This window comes from Salmo salar, chromosome 02, assembly GCF_965601325.2.
Source record: "Salmo salar chromosome 02, fSalSal1, whole genome shotgun sequence".
Taxonomy (NCBI): Eukaryota; Metazoa; Chordata; class Actinopteri; order Salmoniformes; family Salmonidae; genus Salmo; species Salmo salar.
The window spans coordinates 66,628,904-66,648,658 of record NC_138292.1 but is presented as its reverse complement, the minus strand read 5'-3'; the positions used below and the strand labels follow the sequence as shown (position 1 = coordinate 66,648,658).

Here is a 19,755-nt window from a genome sequence, read left to right as displayed (position 1 = left end):
GCCAAAATATTCCTCAGCCCCTGTGTTTTTCAATGGCATAGGTTTAAAGGTAATACAACACATCAGGTATCCACTTCCTGTCAGAAAATGTCTCAGGGTTTTGCCTGCCAAATGAGTTCTGTTATACTCACAGACACCATTCAAACAGTTTTAGAAACTTTAGAGTTTTCTATCCATATATAATAAGTATATGCATATTCTAGTTACTGGGTAGGATTAGTAACCAGATTAAATCGTGTACATTTTTTTATCCAGCCGTGCAAATACTGCCCCCTAGCCCTAACAGGTTTTAATAACGTGAGCAAAGCATCCTATCTGTGGCCCCAATCCAGCTGGTGCGACTGCATTTACAATATTTCTAGCGTTGTCAGTGGTCACAGGAATCGTTACATTATCCCTCTCCAACTTCCACACTGCAACTACTTCCCTTAGCTCTTCCCCCAAGTTTACACTGGTGTGACTACTCTCAAGGGGACGTGTTTGAAGGACATGGCTTGTTATCTCCCACTTTGCCGTAATGAAATGAGCCTTTACAGTAAGGTAGCTCTAGATGTCCAACTGTCTGTTGTTAGAGCAACAGACCGCATTTTTGACAACTCGCTCTCAAGTTGATCTCTAGTTTTTTTTGTATAAAGCGGGTATTACAGTTTTTCTCCATTGGTTTGGCTCATTTCTTGAAACAGAAAATACATTCTCAAAACTCTAAGATCATTTGGCAAAACAGTCTTACAGTTCAGCACAACACTATAGCTCACTTGCAAAAGCTCATATCTCTCCTAAAACTGTTCACTCATGCTTCAAAACTAAATTCCTTTCCCATATAAAGAGTCAGTGCCACGAAAATGGCAAAGATCCTTCTCAATTGCTTTGGCTCATTTCTTGAAACAGACCGGACATTCTCAACACTCTTGGTGCTTTAACCAAAACAAAATTTCCTTCTCATTTAAACAGTCAGTGCCCCCAAAATGCTTCGTCCCTTTGGCATCATGTAAGCACTGCAAGTCAAAATGTTTAGATGTTTTGTCACTATGGCAGAGGACCATTGAAATATCCCTCATGTCCACCTTTCAGTCTTAGCCCAGTCCTTCATTGACAATGGTTACTGTACTGTTTTTTTGTCCAGCTAACAGAATACAATTGTGTATAAAACTGAAAAAAAGAAATAGGATTTTAGGGTAAGAGTAGCCTCCAAGGTTTGACATCACACATTGCACTCATACTGCCAAGGAAATTGTAACCATTATCATTCACACACATAAAGTAACTTCCATACATCAGAGTAAAAAGAAAATGTAATATAAACACACAAACAAAAACCAATAAATGATATGCAGCCTACAGTGCTGTAAATAAAGCTGGAGTTTCACAACTAACAGTTCTTCACTGGTCGCTGTCCTCACCCTCCTGGCCATCCACACGCTGCTGTCTGTCTGGCCACAGATTCTCGTCCACATCACAGCGTATATTCTCCCTTGCGATGCAACGAGGGAAGAAACGGCGTGCATGTCGCAACCATCCCCTACACTGATCTCCTGTAATATCCTCACACGCAGCATCCATTGCATGGAGCAGGGACCTCTGATCTTGAGCCCGATGCTCATGCACTCTCCACCTCCAAGCGGAGAAATACTCCTCAATAGGATTGAGGAAAGGAGAGTAAGGTGGTAGGAACACCATGACCATCCTTGGATGAGTAGTGAACCAGGCCCTGATGAGCGGGCCACGGTGGAAATTCACATTGTCCCATACAATGACATATTGTGGTAGGTGAGGCCCTACGAGACCTCTCTCATTTTCAGGGATCAAATCAAAATGAAGGCGGTCCAAGAAGATGAGGAGCTTCTGTGTATTGTATGGGCCAAGACTGGGGATGTGAGTGGCCACACCATTCTCAGATATGGCAGCACACATAGTTATATTGCCCCCTCGCTGGCCTGGGACATCCGCCGTGGCCCGGTGGCCAATAATATTACGGCCACGTCTTCGGCCCTTGGCCAGGTTGAAGCCAGCTTCATCCACAAACACGAGGATGTGATGGGTCTCGTTTCCTTCCAATGCCATTATTCTCTACAATAGCGTAAAAAAAAACATCAAATCAGTCATACAGAAGAGTCATACACTACAGTTACAGACAATTACATAGGAATGTTCTATGTTCTCCACAAGTTCAATATACTACTGGCCACTACTCCAGTGGTTCCAAACCTGGGGTACATGTACCCCTATGCAGAGGTACTACAGGGGGTATTTGACAGAAAGGGGAGGGGGGAAATCATCAATGACTAGACTTACTGAAATGTTACAGTAAAACCCACAGTATTAGATAGATTTACATGGGAGGCACTAATTGCAGCTCTTTGACCCCTTTTCTTATTGTATGTTATATTCTTCAAAATAAGGATTATAATGATAATTGCATCATACAGTAAGCTGCAGTTTTTAGGCGAAATGTTGAAGTCCTTTACCTGGATACACAAATCAGGTAAAGTGGATCCTGAAGCCAAAAAAGTTTGGGAACCACTGCTTAATTGTAAAAAGGTTATAATGATGGACAACCAGTAACTGACTTACATGTACATACTGGTACCGCAGCTCTTTCACTCTATCAGAGTTCCTCTCAAATGGTAGCCTGTAAATTTGCTTCATTGTCATCTGATGCTTCTTCAATATCCGGTCTATTGTGGAGTTGCTTATAGAGTTGACATGTTGGAATATGGCATTGTCTTGTAGGATTGCAGCGCGGATCTGTCTCAATGTGATGGCATTATTTGCCATCACCATGTTACAGATCTCTTGTTCTTGTTGTTCATTGAGAAGTTTTCCTCTGCCACCCGTGCAAGGTTGTCGTCCAATCCTAGATATAGAAGTCAAAGGACAACACTCCATTCGTAATGTATACCTTATGTATTCCTTACAGAATGAGTTACCTATGTAATTGTATTGTTGTTTTACTTACAGTAACTTTACCACAATTCTAATGCATCACTGCACAGTGACTGGAATACTACTGTAAACTGTATCATCAATACTGTAGAAAATAAACTATTCCATAGTTTATTTTCTCCAATGTTTTTCTTGTCATTTTTAGTATCATAACATCCCATTGAGGTAAGAAATTACTGTAGGCCTATCACACACACACACACACACACACACACACACACACACACACACACACACACACTAAATGAATAGGTAAATGTGTAAATAAATATATTTCTTGCTCTATGCACAGTGTCCTGTCCTATACAACATATCATTCCATCATTGACTGACTACATACCTGTTTTCCCTGCGAAAGGTTTGGATGATGGAGGAGACTGTTGAGCGAGGAACATTAGGCTGCACTCAGCGACCTGCCTCCGCCATTGTCAGGCCATGGTTGATGACATGGTCTATAATTGTGGCCGGAATTTCATCCGGGACAGCATGGTGTCTTCCTGCTCCTCGGCCTCTTCCCCCTATTCCACCACCACGCACCCTTACTACTCCTCCTCCTCTTCCTCGAGCAGGCAGTTGCCCTTGTTCATTTACTTGGCCAGGTGCCTCCATGTTCAGAAATTGTACTGGTCCTGCATGGTCAAGCTCTTTACATACATGTTTGGCAGCATTCACAGTCATGGACAGCACCTGTCAGGTAACTAAACATACTGTTTGATTGGTCATCTGAGATGTGTGAAACTCCTCCTTCGTTAGTCAAGTTCTAGTTTCACCTGACTGTCAATTGCTGTAATAAATGTATCAAATGTTCCAAGGGATTCATATATGGTATTCATGGTATATGTTCTTGACTAATTTTGACTATTGAACAGACTATTGTGCATGTGATGACTTAAACAATGAAATGACGCTGACACGTTTTGGAGCGAACAACCATTAGACTGAGAATCAACAATCAGTTTAGATCGATAAGATCTATTCACTTGGAAATTGTGCTAAATGTAGGCTACATGTACTTAATCATTTGCAAAGATGTACTGAGACATTGAGACGTACTTAGACATTTGCAATTTGATGAAATGAATGAGAAATTCTATTCTGTTGTGAACAATTGCCAAGTGGTTTGTCCATGTAGTTTTGAGAATGTAATTTCTGTTTCAAGAAATGAGCCAAACCAATTGAGAAAAACTAATGTCTGGGCAAAATGTGTACGGGAAGGAATAGAGACGCGCGGCTCGACCACTTTAAACATGTTCCTGAACCCCGCATTCTCTACCACAGAGAAGGGTCTCATATCTGCCGCATTTGCTATCGCTGCGTTGATTTCTGTAGCCCTACTGGAGTCAGCCGCATGTTGTTGCCTGAAGGCTGTGGGGAGAAGTGGTTGCCGTTTCATTTTTTCGGCTAGTCCCACCGGTTGGCACTTTGGGGTTATGTCGGCGCTAATGAGTAGTCATGTTACTCGTGTTGCCACTCGAATAGTCTATCAGCAATGAACAGAGCCTACATGTTGTAGAAGTTTTATCCACCACTCGTTGGCCATCCCCGTTATAGTTTACAGGGAAACCGAAATGTTCCCAGACGGCAGACCTGAATGGTACTGGGGCGTCTTCTAGTTCTGTCTCGCCATGTTGCTCCTCTGCATTTAGCTAACTGCTAATTCCTTCATAATTGCTGCTACGACGGTCTCTCAGCTCTGTTCTCGCTGGAGTGAAATAACTGATGAGCGGAGCTGCATACAGCTACGAGACAAAACGTTTTTTTTTAAGACAACTTTATTAACATGTCTATTTTTCCCACGTTAATTTATATGCCATTAGTTTATGCAATAATATTTTATTTTTTTTACAATTTTACATTTTACATTTTTACATTTTAGTCATTTAGCAGACGCTCTGGAGCGACTTACAGTAGTAGTGAGTGCATTCATTTCATTTCATTTCATGCATTTTATTTTTTTTGTACTGTACAATGAAATATATTTTCCTAGCTATAATATTTGATTAAACGGTTCAATACGAATACACGTACCGTTTCACTAGTTTTGATGCTTTCACCATAGAATCGGTAGTTATAATCGGTAGATGCTCAAGTAGAACTACGACAACACTCTACGACTACTAATGACAACCCTTACACTAGTATGTGTATGAGTCTCTCGTTCCCATAGCAACACTCCTCGACCCATGACATTGATGCTCTTCTAATGATAGGTTGTACTCTACTCTGGTGTTGACACAGCTGGTGTTTGTTCAGAGGACAGAGATGGCTATCACGGGCAGGTCAAGTTCTCCTGCCACCGCCGTGTGTGTGTGTGTGTGTGTGTGTGTGTGTGTAGGGGCCACACCTGGGTTTGTTATTTAAATATTTTTTTTCTGTGTATTTGAGTATTTCCAAATACACAGCCCAAAACATGTACTTTTACTTCAGTCGGACAAATACAAGTATTTTGATATACCTAGGTTAAATGCATGGGAGTGTATTTGAGTCAGTATATTTGAGTATTTTCAAATACTTTCCAAGTGTATGCGAACACATTCCAATATTCAACTATTTGTTTTTTCAAAAAAAGGTTATCTGAATAGTTATTTTTAAAATGTATTGCAAAATACCTTAAATAATATTTGAATTGGTCTGGTAGGGGCACCTGGTTCCACACCCTGTGCACTAGGCCATTGGCCACCAGCTATGGTGGAAATCACTACCTGCTGAGTGCTATGATGGAGAACATGTTAAAACACACATGCACACACACTCCCCATAGCTCTGATATCGTTGACCCAGGGGTGTCCATGGGCTCTAGCTGCACTTCTCCATCAGAGTTCATAAAGTGCAGACAGAGAGCATGAGAAGAGAGGGGACACTCCTGACCCTAAGAACTTGGGAAGTGAAAAGATGTTTACACTTTGACAGCATTCCTCTACAACTCCCCTCCCAACCACTGCTGTATGAGAGGTTACACACCCTGTACACTGGGCCCCTGGCCACCAGCTAAATGAGAGCCTACACACCCTGTACACTGGGCCCCTGGCCACCAGCTAAATGAGAGCCTACACACCCTGTACACTGGGCCCCTGGCCACCAGCTAAATGAGAGCCTACACACCCTGTACACTGGGCCCCTGGCCACCAGCTAAATGAGAGCCTACACACCCTGTACACTGGGCCCCTGGCCACCAGCTAAATGAGAGGTTGTACACCCTGTACACTGGGCCCCTGGCCACCAGCTAAATGAGAGCCTACACACCCTGTACACTGGGCCCCTGGCCACAAGCTAAATGAGAGCCTACACACCCTGTACACTGGGCCCCTGGCCACCAGCTAAATGAGAGCCTACACACCCTGTACACTGGGCCCCTGGCCACCAGCTAAATGAGAGCCTACACACCCTGTACACTGGGCCCCTGACCACCAGCTAAATGAGAGGTTGTACACCCTGTACACTGGGCCCCTGACCACCAGCTAAATGAGAGGTTGGGCTGTGAAATAAGAATGGGATTATTTTTGTCTGTTTTGTTTGCTTTATATCCCTCCTTTTTGATGATGTAGGACATTTGGTGTTTGAGTCAACGATGTGTATGTGAATGATGTAGTTACGATGACTTTGATGTGTATTGAGTGCATTCCAAGCCTCTTTTAAAAGATCAGAAGGCTAGATGCTATTTTACAAGAGGCCCACCTTATCATTTCATCTTTTCATATCTAAACTGTGTTTTTACCTGAGGTCTCTGCATGAGTCCCAAATGCACCCTATGCACTTCTTTTGACCAGGGCCTATAGGGGTCTGGTCAAAAATGGTGCACTATACAGAGAATAGGGTGTCATTTGGGACTCCAATTCTGTCTATCTATGCAGACTAGGCCTCAAAAGCATGTATTGTAATAGCAGAGTTGTGTTTAAACCAAATAGATACGTCTCTCTGTGTCTAATTATGAAGAAGTCTGCTGTTTTTAAAGTACTTTGCTCCAGACACATTAAAATGCTTTTTGGTTGATGAGATTGTTATGTCAGTAAGACAGAAGAGCTCTCAGAAGATGAATAACTCTGTCTGTTTTGTGTTTTCTCTAGGTGAGGAAACGGTGTTAACAATTTGACCGGACGAGGAAATCATCTCCCCAGAGAGGTAAGATATATTTATTTACATGCATAAACGTTGCTCTTCCTCTGACTTATTGTGTAGCAGCACCAGTGGGTTGTAGCAACAACCCCAATTCATGTATCACATTCATTGTAGACTTGTTACGTGTTTTAATGAAAAGACATTGCAGTTGTCTCAAGTGCAGTAGGCTAAGCATTATTCTGCATGGAAAGCTTTCTTCACCGCGCCACAGACGTTTTCAAAAATAAACGGACACTTTGGGTTGCCACTTGCTTATTTTGAAAACGCTGAACTAACAAATGATATGGCTTTGATTTGTCTGTTGGTGGTCACTCTGTGCCTGTCTGGCGAAACGTTTTACTGTGGTGTCACACACACACACACACACACACACATACATACACATTATATCTCACACACACCACAAGATGTTTCACTGCTTTTGGAAGTTATCCTACATGGGAAATAGTGAGTGGTTTTGTCTCCCTAAAATGTTCAGTTTACAGTCTGTCTCTCTCCTCTTCCTCCCTTGTTCCTCTCCTCCCCCGTCTGTGGCTGAAGAGGGCCTGACCATGCCTCTCCTATGTCATCTGATTTGTTTAACATTTCTTCATCTCCTCATCATTATTTCGCCGGCTCGGTCTGGTCTAGACGTTTTCCTTGATGTCCCGACCTGTTATGTGTTGGTTATGGTCCTAACAGCACCACCCCTCTTCAGAGGACAACTTCACTATGCTGCATGACATGAGCCTCCTCATCAGTTTCTGAACTGTGTATCGAGGTCATGACAATAAGCTTTAGTCATGAAGAGAATGCCTAGGTTGGCCTGTCAACATTATCCAGGGAACGTGTTAATGAGACACGTGAGCAAGCAGTCAGCGTTGTTTTCCTCTTGGTCTGGCCTGGGTCTGATCTGGGTCTGGCCTGGGTCTGATCTGGGTCTGGCCTGGGTCTGATCTGGGTCTGGCCTGGGCATATAGTGTCTGCCTGGGGCTTGGCAACCTGCCAGAGTAGGAACTGAATGAACAAAGATGCTCTAAACCGACCAGACCGAGGGAGGAGGGGGAGAGGAGGGGGAGAGGAGGAGGAGGAGGGGGGTTTTCACTATAGGTTTATCTTTGAATCAACCAGTCTTTAACCGTTCTTTAACTAGGCAAGTCAATTGCTTTCATATGGAATGTAGAGCTTTCTCCGTTTTAATTGTCCGTAGACGTAGTCTTGGTGCGTCGTCCATATTTAGGATTTGCAGTTAAGTGAGGCTGCTAATCTCTCTGGCTAAGCTCCTTATACTGCATTTATACATTACACCACAATGGAAAGTGGATTTGAGTTTGTCGCTTTAAGCTAGTTAATCATTTCATAGTGCTTTTTCTGTCTGTTATCTTGCCTCGATAGCAATATCTGAAGAGGCAAAAGTCTGAAAATGACGAATTCTTATTTGGGCTGGTCCTGTTTTCGTGTTAAAATACTTGTGTGATGATGCAAGTTAACAATGGTGTTGGAGTGAAATGGAGAATTGAGGCCAAATGTTTTTCCCTTTCCTCCTTTCTCCCTTCCCTACATCTCTCTCTTCCCTCTCCCCTTCTTTTCCTCTCTGTCTCCCCCTCCCCCCCTCTCTCTATGCATTTCCATGTGCTTCATTTATTCCATTCCTCCAAGGCAGTCTGATGTGACTAATGTCTAGGCCAGGGGTACACACACACACACACACACACACCACACCCCCCCCCCCCCGAGAGACAGAGGACCAGGCATTCCAAGGGGTTGTGAGGGCGTCAGCCCAGAGAGGTACGTCCATTGCCCCTGAAAGGAAGACCGGAGGAGGAAAAAAAGGAGAGACAGAATAGAGAGAAAAAGCTGCATGACTCGTAAACCTTTTACAGGACCGGATGGATGGATGTGAAGGGTTCAGTATCCCACCAACCATGCAAGGTCCAGTTGTTCCTCTCTTTCTCTCCCTCTGTCATTCACCCTGGTAAGACGAGCTATGTGTACTAGACCAGTGTGTAGGACAGTAAAGAGACCTTGCTAGCTCCCTGGGCCACCATTTAAACCTACACACACACACACACACACACACACACACACACACACACACACACACACATATCACATGTTTGTTTTACTATCCTTGGGGGACCAAAACATTTATTCCCATTCAAAATCATATTTTCCAAAACCCTAAACTTAGCCTAAAATGGCCTTTTTTGTTGTGGGGACCAACAAATTTCCACACTTGTTTGAACTTTCCTTGTTTTACTATCCTTGTGAGGACTTATTGTCCCAACAAAGATAGTAATACCAAAAACACACACACACACACAGAGCTCCCTGGGCTGCCATTTAAACCTCTTCTCCTCCCCAGACCCACGTGAAACACTCAGCTGTAAGTCTAACACGCTCCACACTGACTCCACACTCCACTTCCTGATCGGCAGGACTTCTCGCAGTAATGATGTCATGCACCTTGTTATTATGATATAATTGTCACTACCGCTCCATCTGGTCATGTTTAAAGACCGCTCAGTGGTTACCCATGTGATTCCCCGGAATTTAAAGCAAATCACAAGTATATCAGTCTCTCACAATGTACAGTAAGATGTACAGTGCCTTCAGAAAGTATTCAAACCCCTTAACTTATTCCATATTTTGTTATGTTACAGCCTGAATTCAAAATGTATACAATTTTGTTTTTCTCACCCATCTACACATTTGGATTTAAGTCAAAACCGTAACATTCACTGTCTTCTTGGTGGACAGCAGAGTGAACCAGATTTTCCTCTCGGATTTTGCCTGTGCTCCATTCAGTTTCTTTTTTATCCTGAAAAACTCAGCCGGTCCTTAACGATTACAAGCATACCCATAACATGATACAACCACCACTATGCTTGAAAATTTGGAGAGTGGTACTCAGTAATGTGTTGTATTGGATTTACCTCCAACATAACACTTTGTATTCAGGACAAAAAGTGAATTGCTTTGCCACATTTTTTGCAGTATTACTTTAGCGCCTTGTTGCTAACATGATGCATGTTTTGGAATATTCTGTACAGGCTTCCTTCTTTTCACTCTGTCAATTAGGTTAGTATTGTGGAGTAACTATAATGTGGTTGATCCATCCCCAGTTTTCTCCTATCACAGCCATTAAAGTCACCATTGCCTTCATGGTGAAATCCCTGAGCAGTTTTCTTCCTCTCCGACAACTGAGTTAGAAAGAACGTCTGTATCTTTGTAGTGACTGGGTCTCTGCTTAAAAAATAAAGAAAGTAATATTGTCTACCAGTAGGTGCCTTTCTTTGGTCTTTGTGGTTGAATCTTTGTTTGAAGTTCATTACTCGACTGAGGGACCTTACAGATAATTGTATGTGTGGGGTACAGGGATGAGGTAGTCATTAAAAATCATGTTCAACACTATTATTGCACACAGAGTGAGTCCATGCAACTTATTCTGCGATTTGTTTTAAAACATTTTACTCCTGAACTTATTTAGGCTTGCCATAACAAAGGGGTTGAACACTTATTGACTCGAGACATTTCAGCTTTTTATTTTGTAATTAATTTATAAAAGTATAGATCAACATAATTCCACTTTGACATTTAGGGTTTTTTAGGCCAGTGACGACGAAATCTCAATTTAATACATTTTAAATGAAGTCAAAGGATGTGAATACTTTCTGAAGGCACTGCATGTGGTGCTGCTGTAGCTTGGCATCCTCTCCACCTCTGTTCTCTGCTCTAATCATCTGGCTTTACCCAGGGTCTTATCTCTCTCTGTGGAGTAGAGCAAACGCTCTCTCTCTCTCTTACTGGAGCAAACTAAAGGACGCATGCAAGCAGCCTGGATCCTCTCTACCGGTGTCGCTTCCTCTCTCTCTCTCTGTCCTCTCTCTCTCTCTCTGCTCTCTCTGTCCTCTCTCTGTCTCTCTCTCTGTCTCTCTCTCTGTCTCTGTCTCTCTGTCTCTCTCTCTGTCTCTCTCTCTCTCTCTCTGTCTCTCTCTGTCTCTCTCTCTGTCTCTCTCTCTCTCTGTCTCTCTCTCTGTCCTCTCTCTCTGTCTCTCTCTGTCTCTCTCTCTCTCTGTCTCTCTCTCTCTCTGTCTCTCTCTCTGTCTCTCTCTCTCTCTCTGTCTCTCTCTGTCTCTCTCTCTGTCTCTCTCTCTCTCTGTCTCTCTCTCTCTCTGTCTCTCTCTGTCTCTGTCTCTCTCTCTCTCTCTCTCTCTCTCTCTCTCTCTCTCTCTCTCTCTCTCTCTCTCTCTCTCTCTCTCTCTCTCTTACTGGAGCAAACTAAAGGTCGCATGCAAGCAGCCTGGATCCTCTCTATCGGTGTCGCTTCCTCTCTCTCTCTAAAGGACAGATATGCAGTCTGGCTCTCTGCCCACACAACCTCTCTGCACTGATAGAACGTCTCCCTCACATGTGTCTTGGTTGGAGTTGAATTTAAGTGCCTGGTAAAAACCTGTACGTCCAGGAGGTTTTCATTTGTAGAAAATGTTAAAAGCATGTGGAGGGAGATTATAGATGTGGATTTGCCAAAGTGACTGTGTGTCTGTGTGTGAGTGAGACAAAGAGTTGTAGAAACCCAGTGGACGTGTGGAAGTCCATATGGATCTTGAGGCTTAGCCGAAGTGACGGGTTGAAATTGTGGTGATTTGAAAGGTATGTGAGCGTTATCAGGTTTTTGAAAGTGAGTGTTGGGGGGGGGGGGGAGTGGGTTGTATGTTAGGGCATCTGCAGATGGCCATTATCTCACTCCCACTATCTCTATCTCTAGTAGTGACCTCAGAGGTATAGAATGCTGAAAACACAGAGTCTGTTTATCTGCTAAACACTGGCCTGAGAGCTGACAGGCTGGGCTTCACACACACACACACACACACACACACACACACACACACACACACACACACACACACACACGGGGCTGGGGGGAAACGCCACTGGGCCGCTCCAGATTAATCAGTAGGGGTGTTTCCCTGACACATACCAGCTGTGCTGGTCTCCATGGGGACACACAGTGACTCATCGCTTTTGGACCAGACTCACCGGACCGTGGCTGTATTGTTTGTATTGATTGGCAGTGTGTTTACAGCAGGGTATTATTTGTTTGTAGTGGTTTCAATTAAGGAAAGTTTAAGGAAGTTTTTTGTTGCAGTGTGTTGATGATGTTGAAGTGGCCATGAAGTGGCTGTCAGTGACTTTCAAGGTCATTTAGTACATCTATTGCGGATGTATGGGTGTGTGTGTGTGTGTGTGTGTGTGTCATGTGCGTACATGCGTGCATCATTTTGGGAGGGAGATGGGTGCGGTCAGTGTGTGTGTTTTCAGTTTTGGCCCGCCAGCTCTGTTCTGTCTCCTATCATGCTTCTATCACACTGTATCTCCTGGGGCCCCTCTACAGCTGGCTGATGTGAGATCTCAGTCAACCAGACTAGTGTTAGCAGTCAACCCAGAGTCACACACACGGACGCACACACACATGCAACAACGTATGCATACTCTGTCTCTCTCTTCTCACACACACACACACACACATCCCCTCCAGCTCTGGCTGGTAGTCTGTGTGGTCTTTGTAGCGCCGAGCCAAGTGGCCACAAACGACAGCATTGTCCTCAGGGAGGCTGAGAAACTTGGAGCGCAAACACTCTCCTCAAGCAGTGTCAGGCCAGTCCACTGCTCCATTCAACTCCATGGGCTGTTTCTGCAAGAACTCCTCAAGGAGAGAGAGGGAGATATGAGAGGAGGAATATGGGAGGAGAGAGGGAGAGTTGAAGAGGGGAGAAAGGGAGAGAGTTGAACTATAATAAAGAGAAGGGTAGAGGGAGTGAGGAGTCAGGAAAGGTCAACTGCCACAGGCAGAATAGAATGAGAAGGAATGCTAGACTAGGTGATTTAAGGTTGTTGTATGGTAGAATATTACTACAAGAATGTCATATTTTATAGTCAGTGTACAGGACATTGACTAAAGATGGGTATTAACTTTCTATTACACGGTAGTAAATTCATGTGTATGATAGAGGGAGTTTTGGGTGCATTCATGTTGAGTAAGTACATCATCTATTAGCTGATCATCCCAGGCTAAGATATGATCTACTGTCACTTACTGATGGAGAGGAGGAGTGGAAAAGCTCCTCTGGGTTTTACAACTGGGAGGAGTGGAGAAGATTTGAGGGGTAAAGATTTTAAAGGGCCACAAGTGACAGGTAAGTAGCGTTTAAGAGCGTTGGGCCAATAACCGAAAGGTCGCTCGTTCGAATCGCTGAGCCGACTAGTTGAAAAATCTACCCACGAGCCCTTGAGCAAGGCACTTAACCCTAATTGCTCCTGTAAGTTGTGATAGAAAATTCCATATTTACCTGATTTATTTGATATTAATGGTTAACAATTAATATGTAACTAATAGTAAGACATTTCTGTCCTGCTAGTGTCTGTATTTTCATGGTCTCCACTCTAGTTCCCTGCAGCTAATCTGGGCGTATGGTCACCAGAGATGGCTTGAGCCACAAATGAGTTAAAGACTGTGTTTCATAGACAAGAATGTGTTTTACTAGAGATAGCTTAAGAATAGAACAATCCCGCATTGTCTCAAAATCATACTTGCATATGAGAAACTAAGCCAGGGTGGTGTTAAGACAACAACCCACCTGCAGATTTTTGTATTTATTTTTTTAACCTTTATTTAACTAGGCAAGAACAATTTTTTATTTACAGTGACGGCCTACCGGTGAACAGTGGGTTAACTGTCTTGTTCAGGGGCAGAACGACAGATTTTACCTTGTCAGCTCAGGGATTCGATCCAGCAACCTTTCGGTTACTGGCCCAATGCTCTAACCACGAAGCTACTTGCCACCCCAAATAACGACAGGATGAACCCAGAGTGGCTTATGATGCTCCTTGGTCTGCATGAGGAAGGTTGAACCAACCATGACTGAGCATTGTTAGTGTTCGCTATATATAGTAGTCTGCATTTGTGTAAACGTTAGGTTACTTGGTCTGACACTCAAGGGGGTGGTGGGCAGACCAGCCTCATTATTGCAATAATTTATCGTTATTAAATAAGATGATTGTTTGAAGAAATCACCCAAGTCTCTCAGTACTGAATTTCCACAACAAAGTCGCTCTGGATAAGAGCATCTGCTAAATGACTCAAATATAAGTGACTAAGCTAGATTTTCTTTAAAAAGACAAGACTGGGTTCCTGGGTGGCGCAGAGGTTAAAAGCACTGCACGGCAGTGCAGATGCGCCGCTACAGCCTTGGGTTCGATCCTGTGCCACAACCGGTCATGACCAGGAGCCCCATAGGACGGTGCACAATTGGCCCAGTGCCATCTGGGGTAGGGGAGGGTTTGGCCGGTGGGGCTTTCCTTGGCTCATCGTGCTCTAGCGACTCCCAGTGACTGGGCCAGGCGCTTGCAAGCTGACTCTGGTCGTCAGTCGAACTGTGTTTTCTCCGACATATTGGTGCGGCTGACATCCAGGTTAAGAGAGCAGTGTGATAAGAAGTAGACAGCCAGGCGGGTCATGTTTCAGAGGACGCAGGACTCGACCTTTGCCTCTCCCAAGACAAGAGCCTACAAACCAAATTCGGGGAGAAAAAGGGGTTAAAAAATAAGGTTGTGGCCATACCATACCGCCTGTTCAGGGTCGGGCCTGGTTAGTACTGGGACGGGAGACCGTCTGGGACATTTTACAAACAGAAATAATAACCAAACCAACATTTTAATGGTTAAAGACATGCTTAATACCAACTGCAGTAAGCAACAAAAAAAAAAGAAAAAAAGACAAGACTGAAAGTTAAGGGATATGGGTCTCATGTAAAGGCCTTAGTAATTGTATATGATTTTTTTTTTAAACACAGTAATATATTGAACAATATACTGTGCCAAATACTCAAGTATGTCCCATCTGCAAACTGTACAATGGTTGCTTCAGAGGAAACATTTTGTTATTAACTGACTAATTCCATTTGCTAACAGGTATCATAGCAATATATGTACCAGTCATCGATAGGACCGCAGCAAACAATCACACATCATTATTATTAATAGCAAATTGTAACGACAAGATAAAAAATCTTCCATCATTGTGTTTTTACATTTAATGTACTCAGATGTGCAAACTAAGTAATTCCAAATGTCATGGAAAAATGTAAAAAACACTATCTGATATCCTCAGAAAATCTGGCAGTCTGTGTGGAAATATGTTGCAACAGCATGTTGTTGCAGTCAGAGAATGTGAGTATTTAACTAATGGAGTTTGGGAGTCTGGTGGTCCATGTGCATGGATCCCTCAGTGTTTGCATCCTAAACAGCACCCTATTAAATACATAATGCCTATGAGCCCTGGTCAAAAGTAGTTCACTATATAGGGGATATGGTGCCATTTAGGATGCTGTGTCTCCAGTGGAGGCTTAGCCGTTAATCCACGTGGGCCACCTCAATGCTATCTCTCACTGCTGGATCATAACTGAGATGTTATTAGCTAGATGCATTCAATGTGTTAGTGTTGGAATGGAGACCGTATTTTCTATTTCAGCAGCTTGATGTGTTAGTCTATGTTTTCTCTATGATGACGATGGCTAGTGACCTGTGTGTTTTTTAATATTATAATATATTGTAGTTTGCCTGTGGAGTGGCCGATCGTTTCAATGTTTTTTTATTGTACGCTGTTTTGGTGTAATGGAACCAAATATCGACCATAACGAATTCAATTGAATGATCTATTCTGGTATTAATAAATTGAATGATCTATTCTGGTATTAATAAATTGAATGATCTATTTTGGTATTAAATAAATTGAATGATCTATTCTGGTATTAATAAATTGAGTGATCTATTCTGGTATTAATAAATTGAATGATCTCTATTGGATACATCCACATATTATGACCTCTCACACACACACAGTTGATTTGACTTGAAGGCAGAGTCCTGTCACTATATTCACTGAGGATACTGTATAGGAGGGCTTCTTGACTCGCCACAGACACATTCTCATTAGCAGTAAGATCCCATCCACCTCTGTCACACAGTATTACAATCAAGGAACGTGCCGACGGTCACAGAAGCCCCCGACACCCATAACTAGGGTCAGGGATAGCCCCTGGACATGACTGGACCTCTGATGTTAGACCAGACAGAAACAAAGAGAGAAGCGTGAATGACTAATTTAGCCTAATGCCTGAAGTCCTTTTTTTTTGTCATATTAAGTTCACAGACCCTTTTCACATGACTGAGCCAAGCCGAGCTGTACTATGCTAGCCTGGTTACACATCCACCATCGTTTCTTTAGCTGTGCTGAAAGGATCATATGAAAATAAATGATCAGAGCCAGCACAGTACAGCACAGCCGTTCAGGTCAGCACAATAGTGTTTAAAGCAGGGCTCTTCAACCCTGTTCCTGGAGAGCTACCCTCCTGTAGGTTTTCACTCCAACCCCGTTCCTGGAGAGATACCCTCCCTGTAGGTTTTCACTCCAACCCTGTTCCTGGAGAGATACCCTCCCTGTAGGTTTTCACTCCAACCCCGTTCCTGGAGAGATACCCTCCCTGTAGGTTTTCACTCCAACCCCGTTCCTGGAGAGATAACCTACAGGGAGGGTTTCACTCCAACCCCGTTCCTGGAGAGATACCCTCCCTGTAGGTTTTCACTCCAACCCCGTTCCTGGAGAGATACCCTCCCTGTAGGTTTTCACAGAAATTACCGTAACCAAACAAACATTGTAGATGACCAATTATGGGAATAAACGGTAAATGTACTACTGGTGATACTGATGTGCCATCCCCACAGCCTCCACAATGGATTAGTCTACATACACAGGTGTGAATCAGACAGGTGTCTCGTGTGCCATAAAACATATATATATATATTTGCGACTGCTCGACCCAAAAAATCTTGTTCCACCAACAGCCTGTGGATTAATATTGTCAGCCCTAAGATGCTTCAACAATACTCTGTGGTTGTTGGCTTGGAGTCACTTGTTCATCATTTCTAAGCTATGCGAGCACGCTTCCTCACTGAAACGGGAAGCATCCAGAGAGTCATAGGCCCGCTCCACATCCCCCTCTTAATCTATATCTCTTCTATATGGTTGGATCTACACTTAGAAAAAAGGATTCCAAAAGGGTTCTTCAGCTGTCCCCATAGGAGAACCCTTTTTGGTTCCAGGTAAAACCCTTTTTGGTTCAATGTAGAACCGTTTTGGGTTAAAAATGGTTAAACTTTTTTTTTTTTTTTTTACTGTTTGGACATAAGCGGCCCAAAGAAACACTTAGGCGACCCGCCCAACACTTTTATATGCAGAAAAAACCCTGGACCCAGGGGTGAAGCGATACAGTACTGGACATGGATGGGAAATCTATAATGCTGTTCTGTATAATGATGAAGAAATGGCATTCTGTAGCTTTCAGTGCTGCTGTGTGTCATTCTGTTGAACCAGAGAGCTGACGGAGGGAGTTCTGAACACAGTACTAGATGTCCATGGGAACTGTGTACAGTTGTATAGTGTTGAATGAAATGGATATGATGCTAGATTTACTGTATGAATGGGTGGCGACTGACAATGTTGTTGCTATTAAAAGCAGTGCATTGTGTACATGCACTGCTCAAACATTGAGGTTAAAACCCTTTTGTGTGTGTGTGTGTTAACATAACATCTTACTTTATGTTCCTGACACACTATAATTCCTCATAGATGCTTATTACGTACAGTGCAACCAGCAGGACAGTCTATACTAGAGAAGAAGAACTGGTTGTCTGTCCTCTCCATGATGGTCATACATGAATCAATCCCTCAACATCCCTTTATACCGTCAGAAGGTAGTCACACCCCTTGACTTTTTCCACATTTAGTTGTGTTACAGCCTGAATTTAAAATTGATTAAATTGAGATTGTTTTGTCACTGGCCTCCACACAATACCCCATAATGTCAAAGTGGAATTATGTTTTTCTAAATTTGTTCAATTTTTTATTTTTTTATGAGAAGCTGAAATGTCTTGAGTCAATAAGTATTCAACCCTTTTGTTATGGCAAACCTAAATAAGTTCAAGAGTAAACATTTGCTTAACAAGTCACATAATAATTTGCATTTTTGTCCTGAATACAAAGTGTTGTTAAGTTTGGGACAAATCCAATGCAACACATTACTGAGTACCACACCTCATATTTTCAAGCATAGTGGTGGCTGCATCATGTTATGGGTATGCTTGTAATCGTTAAGGACTGTGGAGTTTATCAGGATAAAAAAGAAATGTAATGGAGCTAAGAACAGGCAAAACCCTAGAGGAAAACCTGGTTCAGTCTGCTTTCCACCAGGCACTGGGAGATAAATTCAGCTGTCAGCAGGACAATAACCTAAAACACAAGGCCAACTCTACACTGGAGTTGCTTACCAAAAAGATTGAATGTTCCTGAGTGTCGAAGTTACAGATTTGACTTAAATCTACATGAAAAACCTGAAAATGGTTGTCTAGCAATGACCAGCAAACAATTTCACAGAGCTTGTAGAATTTTGAAAAGAATAATGGCCAAATGTTGCACAATCCAGGTGTGGAAAGCTCTTAGAGACTTACCCAGAAAGACTCACAGCTGTAATCACTGCTAAAGATGCTTCTACAAAGTATTGACTCATGGGTGTAAATACTTATGTAAATGAGATTTCTGTATTTCATTTTCAATAAATTCTTCCATTTTGTCATTATGGGATATTGTGTGTAGATGGGTGAGAAAATTAAGCTATTTAAATACTTTTGGATTCAGGCTGTAACATAAAATGTGGAATAAGTCAAGCGGTATGAATACTTTCGGAAGGCACTTTAACCCAGAGAATGGAGGGAGGCCTGACCATCTCCTCCACTCAAATATGTACTAATGTTAGACCAAAACACCAAGCAAGGGGGTGTAGTGGGCGAGAAGCGACGCTAAGTTATTTTGGGCATGTATGCGGTGTCTAGTTAAGGGGATGGCTGAGGCGAGGCCAACCGTTGGAATGTGGCTAAGTCTCGTTTTAATGGAGAGCTTAGGGATAGACTGCACTAAGGAGACCTCAATACCGCTCTAGAGTGGAAGATTTAACTATCTTGATTAGAGGTCGACCGATTTAATTAGGGCCGATTTCAAGTTTTCATAACAATCGGACATCTGTATTTTTGTACACCGATTTGGCTGATTTATTATTATATATTTTTTTACACCTTTATTTAACTAGGCAAGTCAGTTAAGAACACATTCTTATTTTCAATGATGGCCTAGGAACGGTGGGTTAACTGCCTTGTTCAGGGGCAGAACGACAGATTTGTACCTTGTCAGCTCGGGGATTCAATCTTGCAACCTTACGGTTAACTAGTCCCAACGCTCTAACCACCTGCCTTACATTGCACTCCACGAGGAGCCTGCCTGTTACGTGAATGCAGTAAGAAGCCAAGGTAAGTTGCTAGCTAGCATTAAACTTATCTTATAAAAAACAATCAATCAATCATAATCACTAGTTAACTACACATGGTTGATGATATTACTAGTTTATCTAGCGTGTCCTGCGTTGCATATAATCGATGCGGTGCGCATTCGCGAAAAAGGACTGTCGTTGCTCCAACGTTTACCTAACCATAAACATCAACGCCTTTCTTAAAATCAACACACAAGTATATATTTTTAAACCTGCATATTTAGTTAATATTGCCTGCTAACACGAATTTCTTTTAACTAGGAAAATTGTGTCACTTCTC

General features: G+C 42.8%; 1 protein-coding gene across 1 annotated transcript in view; it reads left to right on the top strand.

The window, feature by feature from the left end:
- The window catches only part of LOC106589748 (gamma-adducin), a 150,646-nt gene that overhangs the window by 27,272 nt on the left and 103,619 nt on the right, over nucleotides 1–19,755 (top strand). The window contains exon 2 of the mRNA XM_045707977.2: nucleotides 7,008–7,062. The gene's annotated coding sequence lies outside the window, so the exon portion shown is untranslated. The remainder of the gene's footprint in view (nucleotides 1–7,007; nucleotides 7,063–19,755) is intronic.